Source organism: Varanus komodoensis, unplaced genomic scaffold, assembly GCF_004798865.1.
Source record: "Varanus komodoensis strain SLA01 unplaced genomic scaffold, ASM479886v1 scaffold12, whole genome shotgun sequence".
Classification (NCBI taxonomy): domain Eukaryota; kingdom Metazoa; phylum Chordata; class Lepidosauria; order Squamata; family Varanidae; genus Varanus; species Varanus komodoensis.
In genome coordinates, this window is record NW_025335349.1 from 1,856,559 (window position 1) to 1,879,581 (window position 23,023).

At 42.2% G+C, this 23,023-nt stretch overlaps 1 protein-coding gene across 21 annotated transcripts in view; it reads right to left on the bottom strand.

Annotated features, from left to right (window-relative positions):
- DST (dystonin) overlaps positions 1-23,023 on the bottom strand; it is a 370,183-nt gene that overhangs the window by 345,600 nt on the left and 1,560 nt on the right. The window lies entirely within an intron of this gene.

Genomic DNA, 23,023 nt, shown 5'->3' on the forward strand with positions numbered 1-23,023 from the left:
AGGGCTGGATTTAGTGACTGCCTGGGGAACTAGGTTGATTTAAGTATTCACTCAACAAGGCCAAAACAAAGAGGCCAAACAGCTTGTCTTCACTTGCAAAGCAGGCAACACTGATCTATGTGGCCAGTGTAACATTTGCATTTGTTGTTTTCATTTGTGGAGAAATCTGCAGTGCCCATTCACAACACAACACCTGTGCTCACTCAGAAAATGGTGCGTGTGTTGGGGGGGGCTATGATCAGCTCCATGCATATAAAAGTTTTCCCTTAAGAAGACCTTTGCTGGATCCTAGCAAAGGTCAGCATTCTGATCCCACAGAGCCCAAACACCTGCTCACAGGAAGCCCACTGACAGGACTAAAATGCAGCATCTCCCTCTGATGTCAGAAGTAATAGAGGCCTCAGCACTTGTAGTCACTGAGTCCTTCATGAGAGCCTTATCCTTTTACATGACAGCAATAAATCATGAATGCAAATTGTGCATCAAAGCTGTGAAACTGGCTACAATGCATTTTTTAAAAAAATGTTAAAGAGTTGTACAAACAGAGAAGGATGTGGAGGGCACTCTTCAGTTAAGTGCCATTTGGTCTAGAACAGCCAGCCTGGTGACGCCCTGGACAAAGGCCCCTTCCCTCTCTGAAGCTCCACTCCTTGAGAAAGGCAAGAGGCAAGAGTCTGATGGGGAACTGCTGCCTCGTGGTGCCTGGGGTGACTTGAAGAGAGGATGCTTCGTCAACCTATATAGGCTACAGCCTATATATATATCCTACAGAGATATTTCTCTCTTTTTGACCAAGCCTATGCCTAAAATACATAAAATGCCATTACGGTTTCTGAGAGTGCTTCCCACCAAATTCAGTGGCCAATTATGACTGGCTTTGCCAAGGCGTTAAAGAATTATAATGAAGTCAGCAGGTTCACAGAAGGACATTGCTCAGATTGTATCTTTCCTCTCAGTGCCTCCTCCTTTTAGACGTGTAATCTGTTATTATATATAGACTAAATAGACCTGTTCAGCTTACAATGAAGACCTAATGTCGCCTGTCTTCTTTCAAACTGAAGGAGCATTTATTGCATCCATGTTTCCAGTCCACTCATTTTAAATTGCTGAAAAAGGTGCATTGAAGGGGCATGGTTTCATTTGATTTCCAAGAAATCAAAATGAATTCAGCAATTTAACCAGTTCTGTTCTTTGCAGGCTAATATGTACAAAGAAAAGCAAAACATATCAAAGGAACATACCACTGAAGAAAACAGAATTCAATGCAGCTAGGAAGAATCCAGTGTATGATTCTTTCCTCTGTGTCAACTTCTGAGGGTCCTCCAGATGTTCAACTCATCAGGCCCAGCCAAAGGGCCAATATTCAGTACTTCTAGAAGTCCTAATCCAAAATATCTGGAAGGCATCAGATTAGGCAAGGCTACTCTAAGTTAATAAACAAGGGGCCTCAGGTTTGAAAGCAATACAATGTTGCTGTGGGTTCTAAAATGTTGGCTTAGGTTCTAACATTTATTAGCAAGATTAGTTTTTAAATGTGTCACACTGACTAAATATTTAAGAGGAGCCAGAACTGTTCTTTTTACTGCTATCTTTTTTTGGAAGGAGATGTGGGGGGGGGGGATAGGATGAACTAACATTAAGAACAAGTACATTACAATCTTGGATTGCTCATGGGCAGTTTCCACTCTGATGCAATGCAATAAAAGCATTCCACTGTGTGCCAAGAAATGACCTAGCTAGACACTGGGCTGCTGTGCATAATTGAACAATGCACTGTTGCTTATTTAAGCCAGTATCAACTGCAACACGGACAAGTGGCCATTCTGAATATACATGCCACAACTCCAGCATTTTGTGTCATGTGTTGTGCAAGGGTCAAACAATTCAAAAACAGGCCAGGGGTTAGGAGAAGGTTATTTAACCTTTGCACAACCCAATTCCACTAGGTTCAGATGACAAGACATGGTTGGAATATTCAAAAAACTGCCTGGCATGCACCACAACCCATCATAGCTTATTTAAGCCTTAATTATCATACAAACCAAATTACCCTTCTTGGATGCACACATTAATGTGTTGAGGGGGACCGAGAGTGTCAATAACTCTAAGAGCAATGCCACCAGGAGGTCACTCTATTTCACTAGGCTGGTGTCCTAGCAGGGTCACTCACGACGGAATGGACAAAGCAAAGTCACCAGACTAAGATACATCCACCCTCTTTAGAAGGAATGGTCACATCAGCGGAAAATATATAACTAAGGGTGATGAGGAAGAAGAAACTCCTGAAGAGTAGCAACTGAGCAGAATCAGTAGCTGAAGGCAACATGGGCAGAGGATCTTTCAAGACAACAGCAGTGATACACAGAAGAAGGCAATGGTAAACTTCTGAATCCTACCTTGAAAACACTATGATAGAACAATCCAAAATTAAGCAAGAGATAGTGCCAGAAGATGAGACCTCCATGTTGGAAGGCACTAAATGAGCTACTAAAAAAGAGCAAGGGACAAATATGAATAGTACTGTAGTTAATGATGCAATTAGATCAAAGCTGAAAGGAAGTCTAGTAACTGACATGCACAGAGATGAAAGGAAAGTTCAAAACTGCACAACATATACAGTTGGGATTGTGAGAAGTATAAATCAAGGCAAACCGGAAAACATTAAGCAGGAAATGGAATGGCTGAACATCACAGTATTTGGTGTGAGCAAACTAAAATAGACTGGAATGGAACATTTTCATAAGGTCACCATAAGTCAGAGATGACTTGACAGCACATAACAAGAACAAATCAAGTTAATGAGCCAGCTCCCTCTACCCTGTATCCACTGTACCATCCTCCTTCTCTAGGATTCTCAAGTTTTCCCTTGTCAACGGTCAATATTTTATGCCCACTGGCCTGCTCAAATCCTCTGGGCTGTTTTGGGGATTTCACCGCTTAAAAGCATTTTCTCCCTGAAGTATTTTTGTACTTCTGCAAACCGTAAGCCCTCCCCCCACAAACCTGCCTACACCTCATTCTTATATAAGGATGGCTTTGGCTAATTGAGGGCTGGTCATAAAGGGACCAAGTTCATTCTTAGTATATCAATGTGCATAATAAAAGGTATTGTGAGGAAGATAATAGTATTGCCTATCTCAGGGAAAGCATTAAGTATTGCCGAACAGCTTCTGGAATCTAAGCTAATGCACATGTACACACAGAGCAGAAATAGGCAACCCTCTTAAGAGTTTTCTCTGTATTTGATTTTAAGATAATTAGAGAACACTGCCATTCATCTTCATCCTCTTCTTACTGCACTTGCATCCTACCTGTTATCTTCTGAGAGGAACCCAAGGCAGCTCACATGGTTCCACTGTATCCTCAAATCAACGACACTGTGAGGTAGGCTGGGTTGAGAGAGAGTGACTGGCACAAAGCTTCATGGTAGAATGTGAACTAGAACCCAGATCTCTCAGGCCCTCTAGCCAGCACTAAAACCACCGCACAAGACTAGCTCTCTTGACACATGAGTGCAACACAGGAACTGTACTCAGGGCAGACACTTTGAATGAGATATTTCTCCAGTTCAGAATTCAAATATATTATCTAGTCAAGTTGCACCTACTTTATGACAAACGTACTGATTGACAGGAGTGAGAAACACAGTTGTTCCTAGAGTGCATTCTCAAGGCTTCCCGGCTGGGACTCAGAGGACAAAGAGCAGGAGGAGGCCTCAGAATGTGGGCTACTTCCAGACACTGAGATGACAGAAGTGGAGACACTTATCTCAAGGCCAGACTCCCCAGGTGCTCAGGAAGACGATGAGAATTACCAAGTGCAGTTATCGGGAGGGCGGGTAGAACAGGGGGGTTTCTTGGAGACAGACAAAGTGGATATAGCTCTCGACCCCCTGTTGTAAAGTTGGCAGAGAAGGGCAGCTCAATTAGACATCAGCATGCAGAGAGGAGACATGCTCATTTCCAAAAGGCCTCTCCCGAAAGGATGGGGCCCAAACAAACTCATACGGAGCGTTCCTAGAAGTTAGGTTCCATGAGCCATTCCGTGCAGGTTCAGAAATTCATTCTGGGTGTTTGTGCTTTTGAAAAACACTGGTCGATAAGCATTTTGCAGGAAAGATTTCAGGCTCTGTGCAAAAGGAGAAAACCTAGCTGGTTTCACACAGATTAACTGTCATGGCTTCCTCCAAAGCATTCTAGAAATTTTAATTTAGTGTAGGTGCTGCTGAGAATTCTCTGCTAGCAATCCCAAAGCACCCACATCACAGAGTGATAATTTTCCATGTTCCCTGGTGTGACCAGTTTAGATCTGTAGTGTAGCTATGCCTCAAGGCACTTTTAAGAATTCATTAACAACTTCCTTTGCCTCTGTGCATACTCAGACTACCAGACAATATGGCTGCAAGTACAATTAACACTAGAGACAGGATTAATGCCATACAGAACAATCCTCTACATATTTACTCAGAAGTAAGTCTCACTTAATCTCAGGTAAGTGTTGATGGGATTGCATCTTTAAAACAAAGAAATTGTGCTCCAAAACACTTTTATACTGGAGCTCCAGCAAAGTTGCAGGAATTGTGACACAGGAATCGGCATGAAAAGAGTTCCCTGATGGTTGGACAGCTGAATCAATTAAAGGCTTCCCTGACAGGAATGGCAGTTTAGAGCCTTTACAGTATCATATACCAGTGTAATAAACATCAACTCTTAATCATTTGTAATGGGAAATTAGATTAATTTCAGCAAAACTGCAGTGAAAAATATTTTTTGTGCACTTAAATGGCAACGTTTTCATGCCCGGAGAAGCATTATTATTTTCCTCCAGAGAATTTATCCCCTTCTTTCCCAGTTGTGAAAAAAAAGTTGCATGACACTCCTGGGAACCTAAGTCACATACAATGGCAATTTCTTCATAAAAGGGTTAGGTACAAATCAAATCGAAGAAGAAAATAAACTCTGCTTCAGTGATGTTATGTTGTGTTAAGTGATATTTTGCCCACACCTGTATGCTTCTGTCCAGAGAATGGTCTTTGATAGTTTTAAAATCCTAGCTGAAAGACGCAGAAGTAATTTTTGGAACCAATAGCCTTGCCAAATTCTTATTGACGATAGCGTCTTTAATAGTTGCACAGAGCTGATACTGTGAGTAGCAACAGCTTGTCCCACATTGTAGTGCTGTTGCAATGGGAGAACCTACGTCCCCGCAAAGGAAGGAATGCTGTTGTTCCACTGTTAACAGTATTGTACTGTCCTGTCCTGCATTCGACAAACCAAGTCTGATCTTCAGAATGGGGAATTGGTGTGGTGCAATAATAAGGTAGGATCGCATTACTGAATGTTCACCTGTTTGAAAAAAATCTCTGGAAGTAGAAAACTAGCACAACAGAGAAGAACCTGGGCTAGAGCTTTTCTCTTTGGTGTACTACTACTACTGCTATTACTGGCAGGGAGACTTTTTTTTTCTTTTGACAAGAGTAACTTTCTAAATTATACCCCACTTACAGCCCAAAGTGGTACAGTACACTCTACCACCTCCAGATTGTAGCCCCTGCTTTGGTTGCAGGTGTATTGCATATTGCCTATCACAACTGCATAATACAACAGAACTCCTAACGCAACAACAGTGCAGAACCTTAAGTGTAGGAGTGCCAGTGCAGCCCTCCAGGTTTCTCAAGATGACCCTACTCCGGCCCTACTCCCTTTTCCCTGACCACCCATCATCTGGCAGTTCCCTGGTTTTTGTGCAGCTTGTTGCACCAATGAACATTTAGAATGGCTCTCCTACTACCATTCTTACTGGCAGCAGGAGCTTCAACCGACAATATGCTGGCATTTAAAAAAAATATTTTAGTCCCACTCCTTTTGCCTTCAGCCCAAACCACAACTGGAATGCTATCTCCAAGAGCTTCTCTGAAGTGATATACAATACCTCTGCTGTACAATATATTCTTATTCTGCAACAAGCAGGCCTTGCTAATCTCCACCGAATGGGGAAGTGTCTGATTTTGCAAGACAAAGCAAAGTTTCAGCATTCTGGCTGAAGTTAAGGGAATCTGCTGTGAGAGATATTACAGCACAATCTGCTCTATTTGCCTACCAAGGCCAATGTTATGTCAATGACACACTGCATCAAGGGAGCTATGATTCAAAGGCATTTCCCCATTCATAATGCTTCATGGGTTTACTGTAAGAATATCAGGGTCACAAGGTATGATGGGGAAAGCATTTGAAGAGTATAATGTACAGAAAGTGCTTTTGTTTTGCTTTTCCCAGCACTGTATTATCTATCCAGTAGTTGAATGAATGAGAAAGCAGCAATAATCACAACTAAGAAGCAGCTCACAGACAACATGCTGCAGTACCTGTATTAATTCTATTTGGGTTATTTTTAATGGCTTTTGCCCAAAACCTGTAACAACAGAAGCACTGAGATATCTGAATGAGGAATCTACAAATATAAGAGAACTATAGTACAGAAGTTGTTGCCTTACCAAAAAGCTAAACTACACCAAATGATCATTATATTTGCTACAACAGGGAAAGCAAGTGTGATGTATTAACTATGAATGTTGGAGCTCGTAGTATAGCATATCTGCAGGGCATTTGATTAGGGAAGGCTGGGATAAAGTGTACTGAAGACTCAAGACTAGTGGAGACCCAGGTGCAAATCCCCTCTTCATCATGAACCTTACTAGGTGACCTTGGACCAGTCGCAATCTCTCACCTTGACCTACTGTTGTGAGGGTAAAATGGAAAGGGGGGAAGAGAACAAATTGCCTCACCTCGAGCTGCTGAAGAAAGGGCAAGTTAAAACCTTAACAATACTCAGCATCTATAGAACTCTTGAAAAGGTTTGGAGCATTCTTCATTCATTCTCCCAGTGAGGCACTACTATTGTCAACCCCATATTGCTGAGGAAGGTCTGATGCTGACAGTCAGTGGGTTCTACAGTGAGTCTGTGGCAGAGGCCAGATTTGAGCAAGATAGATTGTGATGCATAGCCTCATCTCCGACAGTACAATCCTGTACATGTCTACTCAAAAGTAACTTCTCATGAATTCAGTTGGGTTTCACCCATAGACACTTTGTGATAACAGTTCTCATTCATCCTTTCCCATTTTGTTTCTGTCATTTGTAATATCTTGTCATGTAAAAGAATAGTAAGAGCCCAGCTTGCTTTCCTGTTTGCTACCTTTGCCCAGACAGCTGCTGTGAGGGTGATGGCTGCATTTATAATCAAAGGATAGTGACTGGGCTGGGGAGATAAAAACCAAGGTCCTATTTGAGGAAAATTGTGCTTGTCTGTTATGTCAGTCTTAGACAGTTTGTATAGCAGAGAAGGTAATTTAGTTAACACTCTAGTCATTATTTTGTGCCCCCCCCCCCCGCAATTCACAGATCCTTACAACTGCTTGTTTAATGTTTCTATACATGGCTTTTAAGTCTGCACAACTCCTAGGCCATCAGATGTGATGTGCCCTATCAGCTCTTACCAGACAAGGCAGCCAGCCTCTGACCACAAAAGATATGCAAAGGCCCTACCATTGCACACAGGTGTGTAGAGCTATCAAAGTGGCAAAAAGATCAGTGGATTTGGCACTTTGCTTCAGCTAGTGGTAAGCAGCACTTTACAACTGCATTTGTGCCCACAGTCTGTTTATCTTATGGTCTGAGTCATCTTCCATCCATCCATCCAATGTGTCATTTATTTTTCAAAGGAGTTTGCTCAGGGTAAGTTACTAAGGATTTTTTTTTTTTTTGCATTCTACATTAAGGAAGACTATGCATCACAATCACAGACACACAGACAGACAGAGACACAGACACAGATGCACACACACTTGCCATCTATCCTTTTATCTATTTTTCTATATCATCACATAACTTCTAGATGATTTGGGCTACAACTTCCAGTACACCAGACCACTGGCCAGGCCATGCTGGCTGGGACTGACTGACAGCAACCACCTGGTCAAGGAAGGCTAATCTTTATATCTTGCTCACTGTTTACATAACTGAATCACATGCACCATAACAAGCAAATTTGACATGTAATTGATGAAGCGATTATTTATTGTGCCTTCAAGTTACTCCTTATGTCGGAAACTGCATCCATCATAAATTTTATATGGAATTGAGAAAGCACTAATTTCCCAGTTAGGTAAGAATTGGGAGGTATAGTTCCTTTTCTATATAGTAATGGGCTATCAAGCTTTATTTTCATTCTTGATTGCCTTTTTTCTTGACTTTGCTCCTTGAAACCTTAAGTGCTTAATGGAATGCAGTTCTAAAACCCCAGGGTTAAAATGTATCCAAACACAACTGACTCAATCGGGGGGGGGGGGGGGGGAGAAAGAGATGGCTTTTTAAGTAGGCAGAAGCTTGTATCTCCCACTCTCTTTCTCCCTCTGTCACTCTTTGTGCTTCTACAAATCAAACATAGAACTATAATTCAGCTTAGAGGCTTTGCTGATTTTTCTTTTCATTGGAGCTGGGCATGCCCTCAGAAGCTTATAAATAACCTGCAATTCTTTTACTGAATTACAGCACATGACTTTCAAGGCTATTCATTATAATTCTATACTGTCATCAAGAATTATATATTTAGTTGTTTATCCTGGTAAAGCAGGAATTGGATTGACTGGGATAATGGGTCACACACTGAAGATGGCTATGCCACTTTTTTTCATGCACCTGGAAGTTACTACTTGTCAAGTAGGGCAGAATGTACCAAGCTATTAGAGGCAACAGTTTGAGTTTTCTGTTATCAAGATTACTGACAGGATTTTTATGTGCATGAGCTTCTCTGGGTGACCTATTTTTAGCACCCGACATGTATAAGCATCTTATCTACACAGCAAAATGAATATATAGATGTCATCTCTTGCAATGACAGTAACTCTTCAACAGGCTAAACAGCAGATGTAAAGTCTATGAAATGTAAATTTTACTAAGGAGCATTTCTTCACTCTAGTACTAATATATGCTGTCATTTCCCCACAAATAGGATAATAATGAATCCAACACTGGTTCCTTTGCACAGGGAGCAAAATCCTGTCATCATCCATTCTGACAAATCAAAAATCCCTGACGTAGCAGCTGTAGGGTCTACTGCCATGAGTTTGTCTCACAATGAAAAACCAAAGATTACTGATAAATCAATGAGCCTCTAATAGCAAAATAAAAACAATAAAAAGGCGCAAAGGGGAGATTACAGCTAGTCCTACCATTAGACCAAACAAGGCAGCTGTCTCAAGAGGAAGATGCTGGGGATGTGGAAGAGCAGCAGAGGGACCCTCTCCCATGTGCTCCACCTAAGCCACTGCCCCTCCCCCAGCTGTTCCCCTCTGTTGTAGTGCGATGCGTGGCCTTCCTTGCACTGTTCACGAATAACTTTGGCCTACCAGGCTCCCTATCGTTCCTGATTTTCATTTCTTAAGATTTTTAAATAATATTAAAAAATAGGAATCTGGCATGCTGAAAAATGAAGGGCTACTCTCCAACACCATCTTTATCAGGGTTCAAAAGAATGGTTTTCCATTTGAGAGTTCAGCCCCTACTTCTGCCTTGTACTTAGGTTCCTGGGCGAATTACTCTTCTTTTACTCGCTCTGCCGGTCTTCTGGGAAATGAGCGTTTCATGCCCATCAGCCTCCCCATCACCCATGGTCAACATTTTGTAAATGCCCATACACTCTCTCACAATTCTTAAAGTACCCATTGATCAAAAAAGTTTGGGGATGCCTGCCCTAAGCTACTGTAACGAAGGGCATATGATGATATGGATATGAATATGTAATGAGATATAAACTTGTCTGCATAACACACATCAATTTTAAGAACCAAAAGTGTATTTTACCGTCCAAATAGATAGTTTTCTTGACCTCTTTAAAATGGGGAAGGGCAAATTTGATTTTTGGAAAACTGTTTGCATAAAACGTATGACTGCACTGAAAAACTATTATGACTTTGCTACCACCAGACCATTTCCTCAGACTAGAAAGTGATCAAATTAAAATGAGGTCTATTTTTGGAACAACAGGATTTAAGAAACAATACACCACCTCTCTTCCTCCTTTAACATTAATAGCACCACTCTACTTCACTGGCAGTTTTACTTGTTTAAGGGATGAAGACTGAGAATATATCCATGCTTTCTTCTATGGCTGCATCTGGGATCAGGGGGGAGTCTACATTGTGCACCATTTTCACCCCACTTGTGCCCAAGGGGATTAAAGATTGTCTAGTGGCCTTGTGAACTGGGATTACATTATGCAAGTTAATTTGATTTTTCAAAGAGGTTAGCAGCTCCAGCAGGGTTTTTCAGAAGAATATAATAGAGTGGGTCTTAACGTGGTAGATTAAAGCACTTAAAATGGAAAAATATCTTTTTAGGGCAGTCACTGTAATAATACTAATTAGTATTTATCAGAATATAGTCTCTGCAGGCTCCTGTGCAGGGAGGGGAGAGGGAAAGCAGGGCCTTCCCCATGAAGGATCCTCCCTCCAACTGCAACCAACAGCAGGCTGTGCTGAAGGAGATAAGAGGGGAAGTAGGGCCATCCCACCAGTCCTGCTGAAAGACTTTCCCTCCTCCGTCTTTATGTGCAGTGTCTTTTTTTAGTTTGCAAGCCTACTTTCATCCATGCAGTAAAATAACAGAGTCTGCCCATAAACCTGAGGCCAGTGATTGCCTTATACTACTGCCTGGTTGTAAGCCTTTTGCATTACTTCTTCTGGCTGAGGAATTGGATAAAATTACAATCAATCAATCACTCTGACACAGCCTTTCTCAGCCGGGGTTCCCTGGAACCTGAGGGTTCCACAAAAGGGCAATGCATGTTCTGTGAGAGATTGTGAATATACACAAAACAAAACAAATTAAATAATAAATGTTGTGCTTCCACATTCACACATGTGTGTATTTATAATATAAACACACACTCCTGAGGAACCCTTCCACTTGCCCCAGTTGCCCAGGAGAGGGGAAGAGGCCCAGGGAGAGGCCCTGTCAGTGACAGGAGGGGCCGGGGCAGGCAGCATGTCTGCCTCAGGCTTGTAGTACAGCACAGCAACAATTCTGTGTGCCCAGCATTTTAAACAACCAGTGACAGTCCTTATTTCACATCCTTCTTTCATGACACACCCCTTCATGATTTACAGACAGGCACTGGCCACAGAGGTGGTGAGAAATAGGCCCCAGTTGGTGAGCAGTTCAGGAGAAAGTGGTGGGCTGTTGGTGAAGCCTGCATGGACAGAGGCAGTCTATCTCTGGGACACAGTACTGGGACAAGGAAGAGGAGGAGGCTGCTCCCTTCATGCCTGGCCCACAGGCAGATCAGGCTGGGCTAGAGGGGCCTTTCCTCTACATCTACTTAATCTGGTTCTTATGGTAAGTGTGGCAGGGTGGTATACCACACTAATAAAATAAACAACACAAATAAGTTTTGAGGTACTTCTTAGTGTATGCACAAAGGTTGACCTGAGGGGTTCACAGACCTTAGAAGATGCTGAAGAATCACTCTTCCCTATCTAAATTCATGGCCAATGTCTGACCTAGAATTAAGTATCTGTGCAGCAAAACACAAGCACAAGCTTTTCATCAAAGTAGTAAACTTCATTCTTTCAGTTTCAAAAATGACACTGCCTTAGCTGATATTTTTGCTCATATTGCTTTGATTGATCTTATGGTTTTCAGTAACCATACTATACAACATGGGTCCTCAAACTACGGCCCGGGGGCCAGATCCGGCCCACACTGCCCATTTATCTGGGCCGCCATGCCCATCTGGACCCGCCACACGCACACCTGAGCCCACGCGCGTGCCCGTCACCACCCACCTCGTCCTGCGCACGGGGAAGCAGCAGTTTACTCGCTCAGAGAAAGCGATCTCCAAGCGAGCAAGCCGCTGCCTCATGCGCCCGCCTTGCGGCACGTGTCCGCTCCTGCCTTGCACCCCCTCGCCGTGCACGCCCACCTGCGCATGCTTCCCCTTGCCGCATGCGCCCATCCACGCCTCACCTCCCGCTGCTGCAAGCGCCCGCCTGTGCCTCGCCTCACCGTGCCTCGCGCACCGCCGGCACCACCTTTCCAGCCTGCGCCCAGCACCGGAAGCTTTCAACTGGCCCCCTGGTGTAAAAGTTTGAGGACCCCTGCTATACAACATTGTCAAAACATTTTAATGTGGCAAACTGCACTAATAAAAACATTTTACCACCTATATTTGCATTAAATCCAGGGCCTACCTGTGTAATTATTTTAATGCAGGGGTTCTCTGACACATGGAAATTACTTCCAAGAGTCCACCAAGATAAAAAGATTGAGAAAGAGTGATCCTTAGGAGGGAGGCAGGTGACCTGCTTGCTACTGAGGGCCACATGCAGCAATGTACAGGGGGTCAGGGGCCACATGCTGGCCACAGCATGTGCTGTCACAGAACACAGTGACAAGCCTTGTTGAAGCTGAGCCGCACCGCCAGCACCCCCCCACACACACACACACACTTTCTCCTTTATCTCCACACTCCCCCTGCCACATACGGACACACAGAGTCTTCCTCTCCCTTTCTGCCCAGGAAATCATGCTCTGAACAGCCTACTGAAAGGGGAATGGTGGGCTTGCAGAGGAGGATTTAAAAGCTTGGGTCACTTGTGATGGGCTACAGCTGAAATCTCTTGAAGCTACATCTAGCCTGTGGGCTGCAGGTTGCCCACAGATGGCCTGGACTGGTGTGTTATGGGAATTCACACCTCACAGGGTTGCTGTTGTGGGGATAAGACTGGAAGCAGGGGGAGAAGAAGGATGCATCCTGCTTTGAGTTCTTTAAAAAAGGAAAAGGTGGGATATAAATCTAAGACATAAATAAATAAATTTTAAAATATGTGGTGTGGCGCCTCAAGCCTTTCTTAGAAGCTCTTTTCCTTGACTTCAAAGTTATTGGATCTGGTTCTGGCTTCTCCACAGTGAGAGAAATGCCTACTATAACCATTTATAGAAGCCCCTTTTATCATCATCATCATCCATAACAACACTATTCTGTAAGTGTTGTTACTTATGTAAACAAAACAGCACCGTCCACAATCAAGTGGGTGGACTAAAGAAGCTGGAGTGATCCACAAACTTTGCAGAACCACAACAAAAACTTCAGACAGGGGGACCAAAGAGGGAAATAGGAAAAAAAAAAGAAGCCCAATAAGAAATGAGCATGCACAGTGGCTGTTGAATACTAGCTGACCATTGCAAGGGGAGCATGGAAGGGTGGGGAGGAGAAAAGAATGGAACATAACGCAATCTTGGAATAGAGCATGACTGTCTGGCTGAAATCCTGAACAGGAACACTCCACAATGCAACATTTTGTTGTGGCTCCCATGTTTCTTCCTGTTTAAAAGCCCAGGAATTAAATCATGCCCCGGATGAACCCTGATTCATAGTAAATCTACTGATTGCATGATTTTGCTAGATGTGCAACTATCTAATTGCACCATCAGTATTTAGTTGCAGTATATGGGGGAGGGGGAAGTTGAAATCATCAAAAATGGACCAATTTATTTCAACACAGTATGTTGGAACTGTTTTGTGTAAGTTACTAATGATGAGATAAGTGCTCACATGGGTATTTTTTAAGCAGCATAATGAACTTTATAAAACCTATAATGCCAAATGTTGCTTGCAGAATAATGCAAGGACTAACTTTATGCACAAACCTCTTTGCCCTATGGCACTTTGGAGCCATCTTAGAACACATAATGGGGCTACAGGTACGTATTAAGTAGTCATGGATTACTGTTACCAGATTTCCAGTGGCTATCATGGTAACTGAACATACAAATTTAAGTGACTGAAAACAGCAGAAAGCCATGGCAAACTATATATGACCCTGTGGCATTTATCACCTGCCTTGTATATACTGAACTGAGTCCTCAAAGTACATTCAAAACAATAAGCATGCAAACACAATATTTAGTTCTTTCAGAAAACTAAATCATGGATCACTAAGCCTGTGAGTACCATCCTTTCAATCAGCCACCTTAATTACTCCATGAAAAGTAGATGTTTTCAATGAATTATCACCCAGTGTGTATAACATGCCAGGACTTACCATGTTATACAAGCCTGGCCACTGATTTATTTATACACATATTTACGGGAATCTATAACTGCCCAGGCCTTTCTAGGCAGCTTACAATAGATTCAACACTTCAAGTGTTTGAGTGTTAAATAACCCTTGTATAATTTTCAGGTTATAGTAGAGTTACATGAGGATTATTTAACTCTCAAATAATCCTCAGTGGCTATGTTTGTAAGACATAAGAACCCCCTGATCATCCTGATTAACAGTTGTATATTCAGAACCATACCAAGAGTGTACTGTGGCACAGTGGGAATTAATCCAGATTGACCCTGACATATGCAAACTGGGCCTATGTGAATGAGCTTTAACAGCCCTACACCCCCTGGACAGCTTTGGTTTTGGCAACTCAGTCTCCAGAAAGGATTCCTCAGAACTTTGCTCTTGTTATCATGTGCTAACTATAATTTCAGTAACGCATACACTTCACAGCTGTAAAAGCTGCATGAAGCAAAGCTGTCCTCATTTGCATGTCTTCTCTTTGAAAAACCTATTCCCCATGGAGCCTAGGAAGCAAAGTGTCATTGAAAGTCAAGGGGACCTGGACTGCTGGATGCCTAAGGCTGTACTCCTCCATGCAGTCTGGCTGCTTAACACCATTTGAAGTCCATGGGATTTAATCAGCTCTGTATGCACCATTAAAGCCTGAGGGTACAGTCTTCAGACAGCTTACCTTTCATAAAGGTTGTGCTGTTGCAGCAGTTTTCAGCATTTTTCATAATCAGTTTCTATGTTTAAGAAAAAAAAGAAAATGCTAGAGACACCAAACACATTGATGGTCAGTACCATGTCCTTCAAAGAGTATTTTCCTTGGAATTACTAGATCTTGCCTGACTTGATATTTGGGAACAATCCACTAAAGTAGGGATACCAGACATGGAAGTAAGTTCCATTCTAAGGAAACTTCACAGAAGGTCAAGTACAAATAAATGCATCAAGTGACATATGATCTACAATCCTGACCATACTCCTTTGGAAAAAAGCAAAGCGCACAGTAACTGGATTCAGAGAACAAAGTAATCCATACTCAATGTCTGAATATAGGTTGTGTGTGAGTTGTTGTTATATTATGAGTTGTTCTTGAATTCTGGATTTTCATATTGTTGGAACCCAGCTGTGCTAACAAACAACCAGTGAAGAAAACCACTGATTTGTTGTTGGGTTGTGAACTGTAAGCTTCTCATCATGGTATGTTATTTTAGCTGGGCTCAGACATTATAATCCATGTTTCAACAAGAACTCGTGGTTCAATGTCAAGCAACACTAAACCCTTTAGTGAGGTTATCAAGTTGTCAGAAACCACTCTTCATTATTATTATTGATTTCATTTCTGTATTGAAGCTTTCTGGGTGGGTTACAACAGTACATAAAAACAATACAATAACATACTATAAATCTTATCAAAAGAAACATTTGTTGTTGTTAGTTGCGAAGTCGTGTCCGACCCATCGTGACCCCATGGACAACACTCCTCCAAGCCTTCCTGTCCTCCACCATCTCCAAGAGTCCACCTAACCTCACACCAACTGCCTCAGTGACTTCATCTAGCCACTTCATCCTCTGCCGTCCCCTTCTTCTTTTGCCATCTATTGTTCACAGCATTAGACTCTTCTCCAGGGAGTCCTTCCTTCTCATTAGGTGGCCAAAATATTTGAGTTTCATCTTCAGAATCTGGCCTTCTAAAGAGCAGTTAAGGTTGATCTCCTCTAGGACTGACTGGTTTGATCGCCTTGCAGTCCAGGGGACTCGCAGGAGTCTCCTCCAGCACCACAATTCAAAGGCCTCAATCCTTTTGCACTAGCCTTCCTTATGGTCCAGCTTTCACAGTCATATATTGCAACTGGGAAAACCATAGCCTTGACTATACACACTTTTGTTGGCAGGGTGATGTCTCTGCTTTTTAGTATGCTGTCTAGATTTGCCATAGCTTTCCTCCCCAGGAGCAAGCATCTTTTAATTTCTTGGCTGCAGTCCCCGTCTGCAGTGATCTTGGAGCCCAGGAAAATAAAATCTGTCACTGCCTCCATTTCTTCCCCATCTATTTGCCAGGAAGTGAGAGGACCGGATGCCATGATCTTAGTTTTCTTAATGTTGAGTTTCAAGCCTACTTTTGTGCTCTCCTCCTTCACCCGCATCAAGAGGCTCTTTAGTTCCTCTTCGCTTTCTGCCATGAGTGTGGTATCATCTGCATATCTGAGATTGTTGATATTTCTCCCAGCAATCTTAATTCCAACTGGTGATTCATCCAGCTTTGCCTTTCTCATGATGTGCTCTGCATATAAGTTAAATAGACAGGGCGACAGTATACAGCCTTGCCGAACTCCTTTCTCAAGAGACAAATAAGATGATCTGGTACTCCCATCTCTTTAAGAATTGCCACAATTTGTTGTGATCCACACAATCAAAGGCTTTAGCATAGTCAATGAAGCAGAAGTAGATGTTTTTCTGGAACACCCTAGCTTTCTCCATGATCCAGTTATGTTGGCAATTTGATCTCTAGTTCCTCTCCCTCTTTGAAATCCTGCCTGTACTTCTGGTAGTTCTCGGTTCACATACTGCTGGAGCCTAGCTTGTACGATTTTGAGCATAACTTTGCTAGCATGTGAAATGAGTGCAATGGTGCGGTAGTTTGAACATTCTTTGTCATTGCCCTTCTTTGGGATTGTAATGTAAACTGACCTTTTCCAATCCTGTGGCCACTGTTGAGTTTTCCAAGGTTGCTGGCATATTGACTGTAGCACTTTTACTGCATCGTCTTTTAGGATTTTGAGTAGCTCAGCTGGAATACTGTCACCTCCACTAGCTTTGTTGTTGCTCAGACTTCCTAAGACCCATTTGACTTCACATTCCAGGATGTCCAGCTCGAGGTCAGTGACCACATCATCGAGGTTATCAGGGATGTTAAGCTCTTTCTTGTATAGTTCTTCTGTGTAGTCTTGCCACCTCTTCTTAATCTCTTCTGCCTCTGTTAGGTCCCTGCCATTTTGGTCCTTTATCATGCCCATCTTTGCATGAAACGTTCTCTTCATATCTCCAATTTTGTTGAAGAGATCTCTGGTCCTCCCTATTCTATTGTTTTCTTCTATTTCTTTGCACTGTTCATTTAAGAAGGCATTCTTATCTCTTCTAGCTATTCTCTGGAATTCTGAATTTGATTGTTTGTATCTTTCTCTTTCTCCCTTGCCTTTCGCTTCCCTTCTTTCCTCAGCTATTTGTAAAGCTTCCTCAGACAGCCATTTTGCTTTCTTGAGTTTCTTTTTCTTTGGGATGGTTTTAGTTGCTGCCTCTTGTACAATGTTGCAAACCTCAGTCCATAGTTCTTCAGGCACTCTGTCTATCAGATCTAATTCCTTAAATCTATTTGTCACGTCTGCTGTATATTCATCAGGGATATGATTTAGGTCATACCTGAGTGGCCTAGTGCTTTTCCCTACTTTCTTCAATTTAAGCCTAGATTTTGCAACAAGACGCTCATGATCTGAGCCACGGTCAGCTCCTGGTCTAGTTTTTACTGAATATATAGAGCTTCTCCATCTTTGGCTGGAGAGCACATAGTCAATCTGATTTCTGTGTTGACTGCCTGGTGATGTCCATGTGTAGAGTCTTCTCTTGAGTTGTTGGAAAAGAGTGTTTGCTATGACCATCATATTCTTTTGACAAAATTCTACCAGCCTGTGCCCTGCTTCATTTTGTACTCCAAGGCCAAACTTGCCTGTTATTCCAGTTATCTTTTGGCTTCCTACTTTAGCATTCTAATCCCCCATGATGATAAGGACATCATTTTTGGAGTTAATTCTAGAAGCATTAAAAGCAGCCAAAAGAAAGATAGTGAAGAATGACCCTGCAAAAGAAAAACACCTCAGATGGGTAATCCCTTCAAGCCTCCAGATATACCATGTATATCTTGAAAAGTCTCAGCATAAATTATCATCTTAAACTGATAAGATAATAAGGCTGGTGCCAGGCAGGCCACAGTGGGGAGGCCATTCCACCAATTGTGGGATGCCACCAAGAAAGCCCTCATTCTTGTTGCCGCTATCTAAGCTTGCAGTTGGCACTTGGAAAAAGGCCTTGGATGTTAAGCATAATATCCAGGCAGAATGCAGCTGGGAGAGGTTGTATGTCAAGTATTGTGGTCCCAAGCCATTTAAGGTTTTATAGGTTAAAATTAACACCTCGGATTGGGCTTGGAAGCAGACAAATACCCAATGCAAGCAAGCCAGAACTGGGCTTTTGTGTTTGGACCTACAGGTCCCAGTAATTAAGCTGACTGCAGCATTCTCCATGAGCTGCAGCTTCTGAACAAGTGCACCCCCATCCCCATGCAGAGTGCATCATAATCTAGTTTAAAGATTACCAGAGCATCAGTTACTGAAACCAGAGTATTCTTGTCCAGATAGGGGAGCAGCTCTGCCACCAGCTGAAGCTAGTAAAAGGCACCCCAAACCAATGAGCCACCATCACCTCAAGTGACAACGATGGCTGAAGGAGAACCCTCAAGCTATGAACCTGCCCTGTCAAGGGGTGTGCAACCCCTTCTAGATCAGGTTGAACACACTCCATCCATTCAGAACAACAACCACCAACAGCATCTCAGTCTTGTCTGGACTAAGCTTTGCAACAGTGGCCTGGATGAGGGCAAACAGACACCAGTTTAGCATATCCGCAGCCTCACATACCGATGATGAAAAGAAGTAACAGAGCTATGGGTCACCAGCATATTGATGGCAATGCACTCCACAGCTCTGGATGACCCCACTCAGCGGTGCATGGGGGACAGAACGACCCCTGGGGAACTTCATGCTGGAGAATTCATGGGGCTAAACAATATTTTATAACCTCTGGAGATGTCCCTTCAAGTAGGAGTGGAGCCAGTGCAATGCAGTATGCCCTATTCCCAACTCAGAGGGTTGCCCCAGAAAGATGCTGAGGTTGATGATACTGAATGCTGCTGAGAGGTTCAGGAGTATAAACAGAATCTAACACTGCCACTGGCATCGGTCATCATACAAGATTATTTATTTATTTATTTAACACATTTCTATGCCGCCCCATTCGCCAAAGCCTCGGGGCGGCTCACAACATTAAATTAAAATATAATACATTCAAAATATAAAACAAATTAACAATATAAAATAAGTCGCCCTGGCCAGATAAAATAAGCAAATAATATTAACAATTAAAATGACGTTTAAATAAAAAGGTCTTCGCCTGGCGCCGAAAAGCAAATAACGACGGCGCCAGGCGGACCTCTCTGGGGAGCGCATTCCATAGATTGGGCGCCACCGCAGAGAAAGCCCTCCTCCGAGTACTCACCCTCCTAATTTCCTTCACGGAGGGTTCCCGGAGAAGGGCCTCTCCCGCTGATCTCAGGGGGCGGGCGGGCATATATGGACGTAAGCGCTCCTTCAGGTAACCAGGACCCAAGCCATTTAGGGCTTTATAGGTCATCACCAACACCTTGAATTGGGCCCAGACTTCAATGGGAAGCCAGTGAAGCTGACGGAGAACTGGAGTCATGTGAACATAACACCCAGTCCCCATCAGCAGCCTGGCAGCTCTATTTTGAACCAAATGAAGTATCCGGACCGTCTTCAAGGGCAGCCCCACATAGAGCACGTTACAGAAGTCAAGGCGGGAAGTCACCAGCGCGTGTGTCACTGTCGCCAGGAGGTCGTACTCCAGGTAGGGGCGCAGCTGATGGATCAAGGTGACCAAGGCCTGAACCCCAACTGGAATGGATCTAGATAGTCTCATCCAAGAGTGCCTGAAGTTGGTCAGCCACCACCCATTCAAGAACCTTGCCCAGGAAATGAGTATTTGCTAATAGCTTGATGTTTTTAAGGTCTTTAGGGTCAAGGGAAGATTTCTTCAGGAGTGGCCTCACTGCCAAGCCCATTCCACAGGAGGAATGGGACCACTCCCTCTGGCCAGAAGGCAGTAATCACCTCACTGGCCCAGCCACTTGTTCCTTCTCTGCTGGCTTTTATTAAGCCAAAAGGGGCAAGGATCATGAATCTGGCCAACCACCTTGTCAACATCCTCAAGATGAAATTCATCCAATAAAACTGGACCAGGCTGTGTTGAGGGCATCTCAACAGATTCAACTCTTAACTCTGCAGTCTAAGACTCAGCAGATGCAAGAGATTTTTTCCTGGAAGTGTCCAGAAAATAAATTATAACAGGCCTCTAATAGTTCTAAGATGTCCTTGGGGCCAGCATGGACAACCCTAAAATGGCCCACTGGCCAGCAAAGACAAGACTGAACAGAGGCAGTCAGATGTTGTTTCTTTACTGTCTTTAAATAAACCCAACTGTAGGCATACACCAAGGTTCAATTTCATCCACTGGGAGTTTTCCTCCATCCATACTCAGGCCATCTCCTATGCTGATTCATTGTTCTCAACATGTTATGCCATTAAGCCGAATGAGCGATAGATGAAGAGGATGCTTAGAAGCAATAATGTCAACTGCTCCAGTCCTTTCGACACTCCACAGCTTGACCAGGGCTCATTTATTTATGGCTGTGATCAGCAACTAGTTTTCTTGAATAGCCATGAGGAGAAGCAAAAACCTCAACCCCAGCTCTATAAAGTTGACATGGCATTGTATTTGCTACTACATATGTCACTTTCTCGTTTTATTTTGCCAGGAGACCGACAACTAAAGGGAAACTTGCTATCCCTTAGTTTTAACTCCAATTACTTACTCCTCTATTATGATCATTAAAGAGAATTGGCATCCATATATTCACCCCTGCGATTCTCAGCATCCCCAAAGTTACCAAGGGGATTCAGCTTCCTTATGAAAAGCAATCCCTGGCTCAGTAACTACTTGCCAAGGGACCCATCCATCCCTCAAATGTGAACTTCCATGCCCCCTTGCCAAATTCTCAAATGCTGCTGGGTGAGGGGAGACATAGAATCTCATAATGTGATAAATCCCAGCAAAATCAACCAAGAGTCTAATAGCACTTTACGAACAAACAGATCTTTTGTGGCACAAACTACTGTGAAATTGTATTCGTGAATATTTTGAGATGTCCTGTTGTGGTTTGTTACTCTGAATATTTAGGTTCTAGAATCCTTCCAAACGTATTTATAACAGACCTGTCAGTCATCTGACTGAATGTATTTAAGTTGGTTGTTGATATTTAAAATGCATAATAATCATAACATTAGCAGATTCCATAAAAGGTACAGTTTAGAGAACCTATTATTGACTCATGATGTTACAAGTTCAGAGCTGTGGTCCTTTGTTCACTTACTTGGAATAATTTCTCCTGAAAAGAATGGGATTTGATTTTCATTGTCAGAACACCCATAATTCAGCTTATACCAATAATTATGTGATGCTGACCATTAACTCTTTGGAAACAGAATACATGCAAAACGCATGTGAACTAGCTCACCTGAAATTAAATTTCAGGATATTAATAACTAGTGTTAAAAGTCAGTATATTATTTCCTTTCTCATACGTCCATGGATTCAAAATTACTGATTCATTCTAAAATACAGAAGGTGGCAGCATTAATAAACAACTATTTTTCTCTTGATATGCTTTTCCATTCAGAGGTTTTTCCAAATACTGTTCAAGGATTTGTAATTTGTAAAAATGATGTAATGCACATTTTATAATAAAGAAACATTAAATAAACTCTTCCCTTAGAAGAGACAAATTGTGTTCAACTCAGTTAATTTGAGATAAGGCAAAATCAGCACAATTATTGATTTAATCATAAACACTTCTAATATTCTAATTTACTATGTCAAATAATTATCCCATTGCCAGTAGTACAGTTCACACAATTCAATCATATAAAGGTTTTCTCTGTGGAACATTCTTAGGATTGCAGCCTTAATATATGAAACCTATGTATAACAAATTACATATGGAAAGTTTTTTTATGAAATACATAGCCCTGCCTCACATATTGATGACTAATCCTGATGAAATCAATAGAAGCATTCCAATTTAAGAAGTAGAATGCTCTTATGTCCACTTATTTCAAAGGGTAACATTAGTTCCCCCACTGAAATCAGTGGGATTTTAAAATGCTTAACTTTGAAAGGATTGTGCAAATTCAGCATGTTTACTCAGGAGTAAATTTCACCAAGTAAATTAATTATGATTCCATGTTAACTGGCTAAACTTTTAATACTAGCCTCACTTTTAGGATAGTACATTTCATGAAATCAGGGCTAGATGACTTTACTTCTGAATAAATATCCTTAAGATCATATTGCAAGGCTACACAGCCATGTGCATTTATCAAGGAGTAAACCCACTAAACTTGTTAGCATTCTCATCTGGGTAATCAAGAATGACACTGCTTACATGACAAACAGAAATCATGCCAATAATATCTGTAGCTACTTAATATTGCAGTGGGAATGTTAGATAAAAGCTACATCCAAACTCCAAGCCTAGCTTTGAAGCTTAACTTTACAGATGCATATCAGCCCCTTTACACAAAGAGAAAACAGTAACTGATGGATGTTTTAATTTTCCAGTGGGCTTAGCTACTATTTAAATAGGGAATCAATTGTCCTTGAAACACTAGCATGTAAGAAAGGGGCAGTTCTACAAAGATATCCCTCTAGAATAGGATCCCCAGCAAATTGTTCTGTTCTTAATCTACAAATGCAAGACAAAAATAATCAGTCTACTGGAAAAAAAATTACATGCTAGAAACACCAAATAACCTTGAGTGGTAGTGAGAAGATTAGATGTGCTCTGTTTACTTAAATCTGTTGCAAGAAGCCAGAAATGTCTGGCTAGTTAAGGAGTTTTCTTTTAATATTAAGCATTATAGCCAGTGAACAAGGGAGGCAAATTGTGGAATGTACTAAGTTATTTGTTCCTTATTAGTGGAGGCGGGTAGGCAAGTT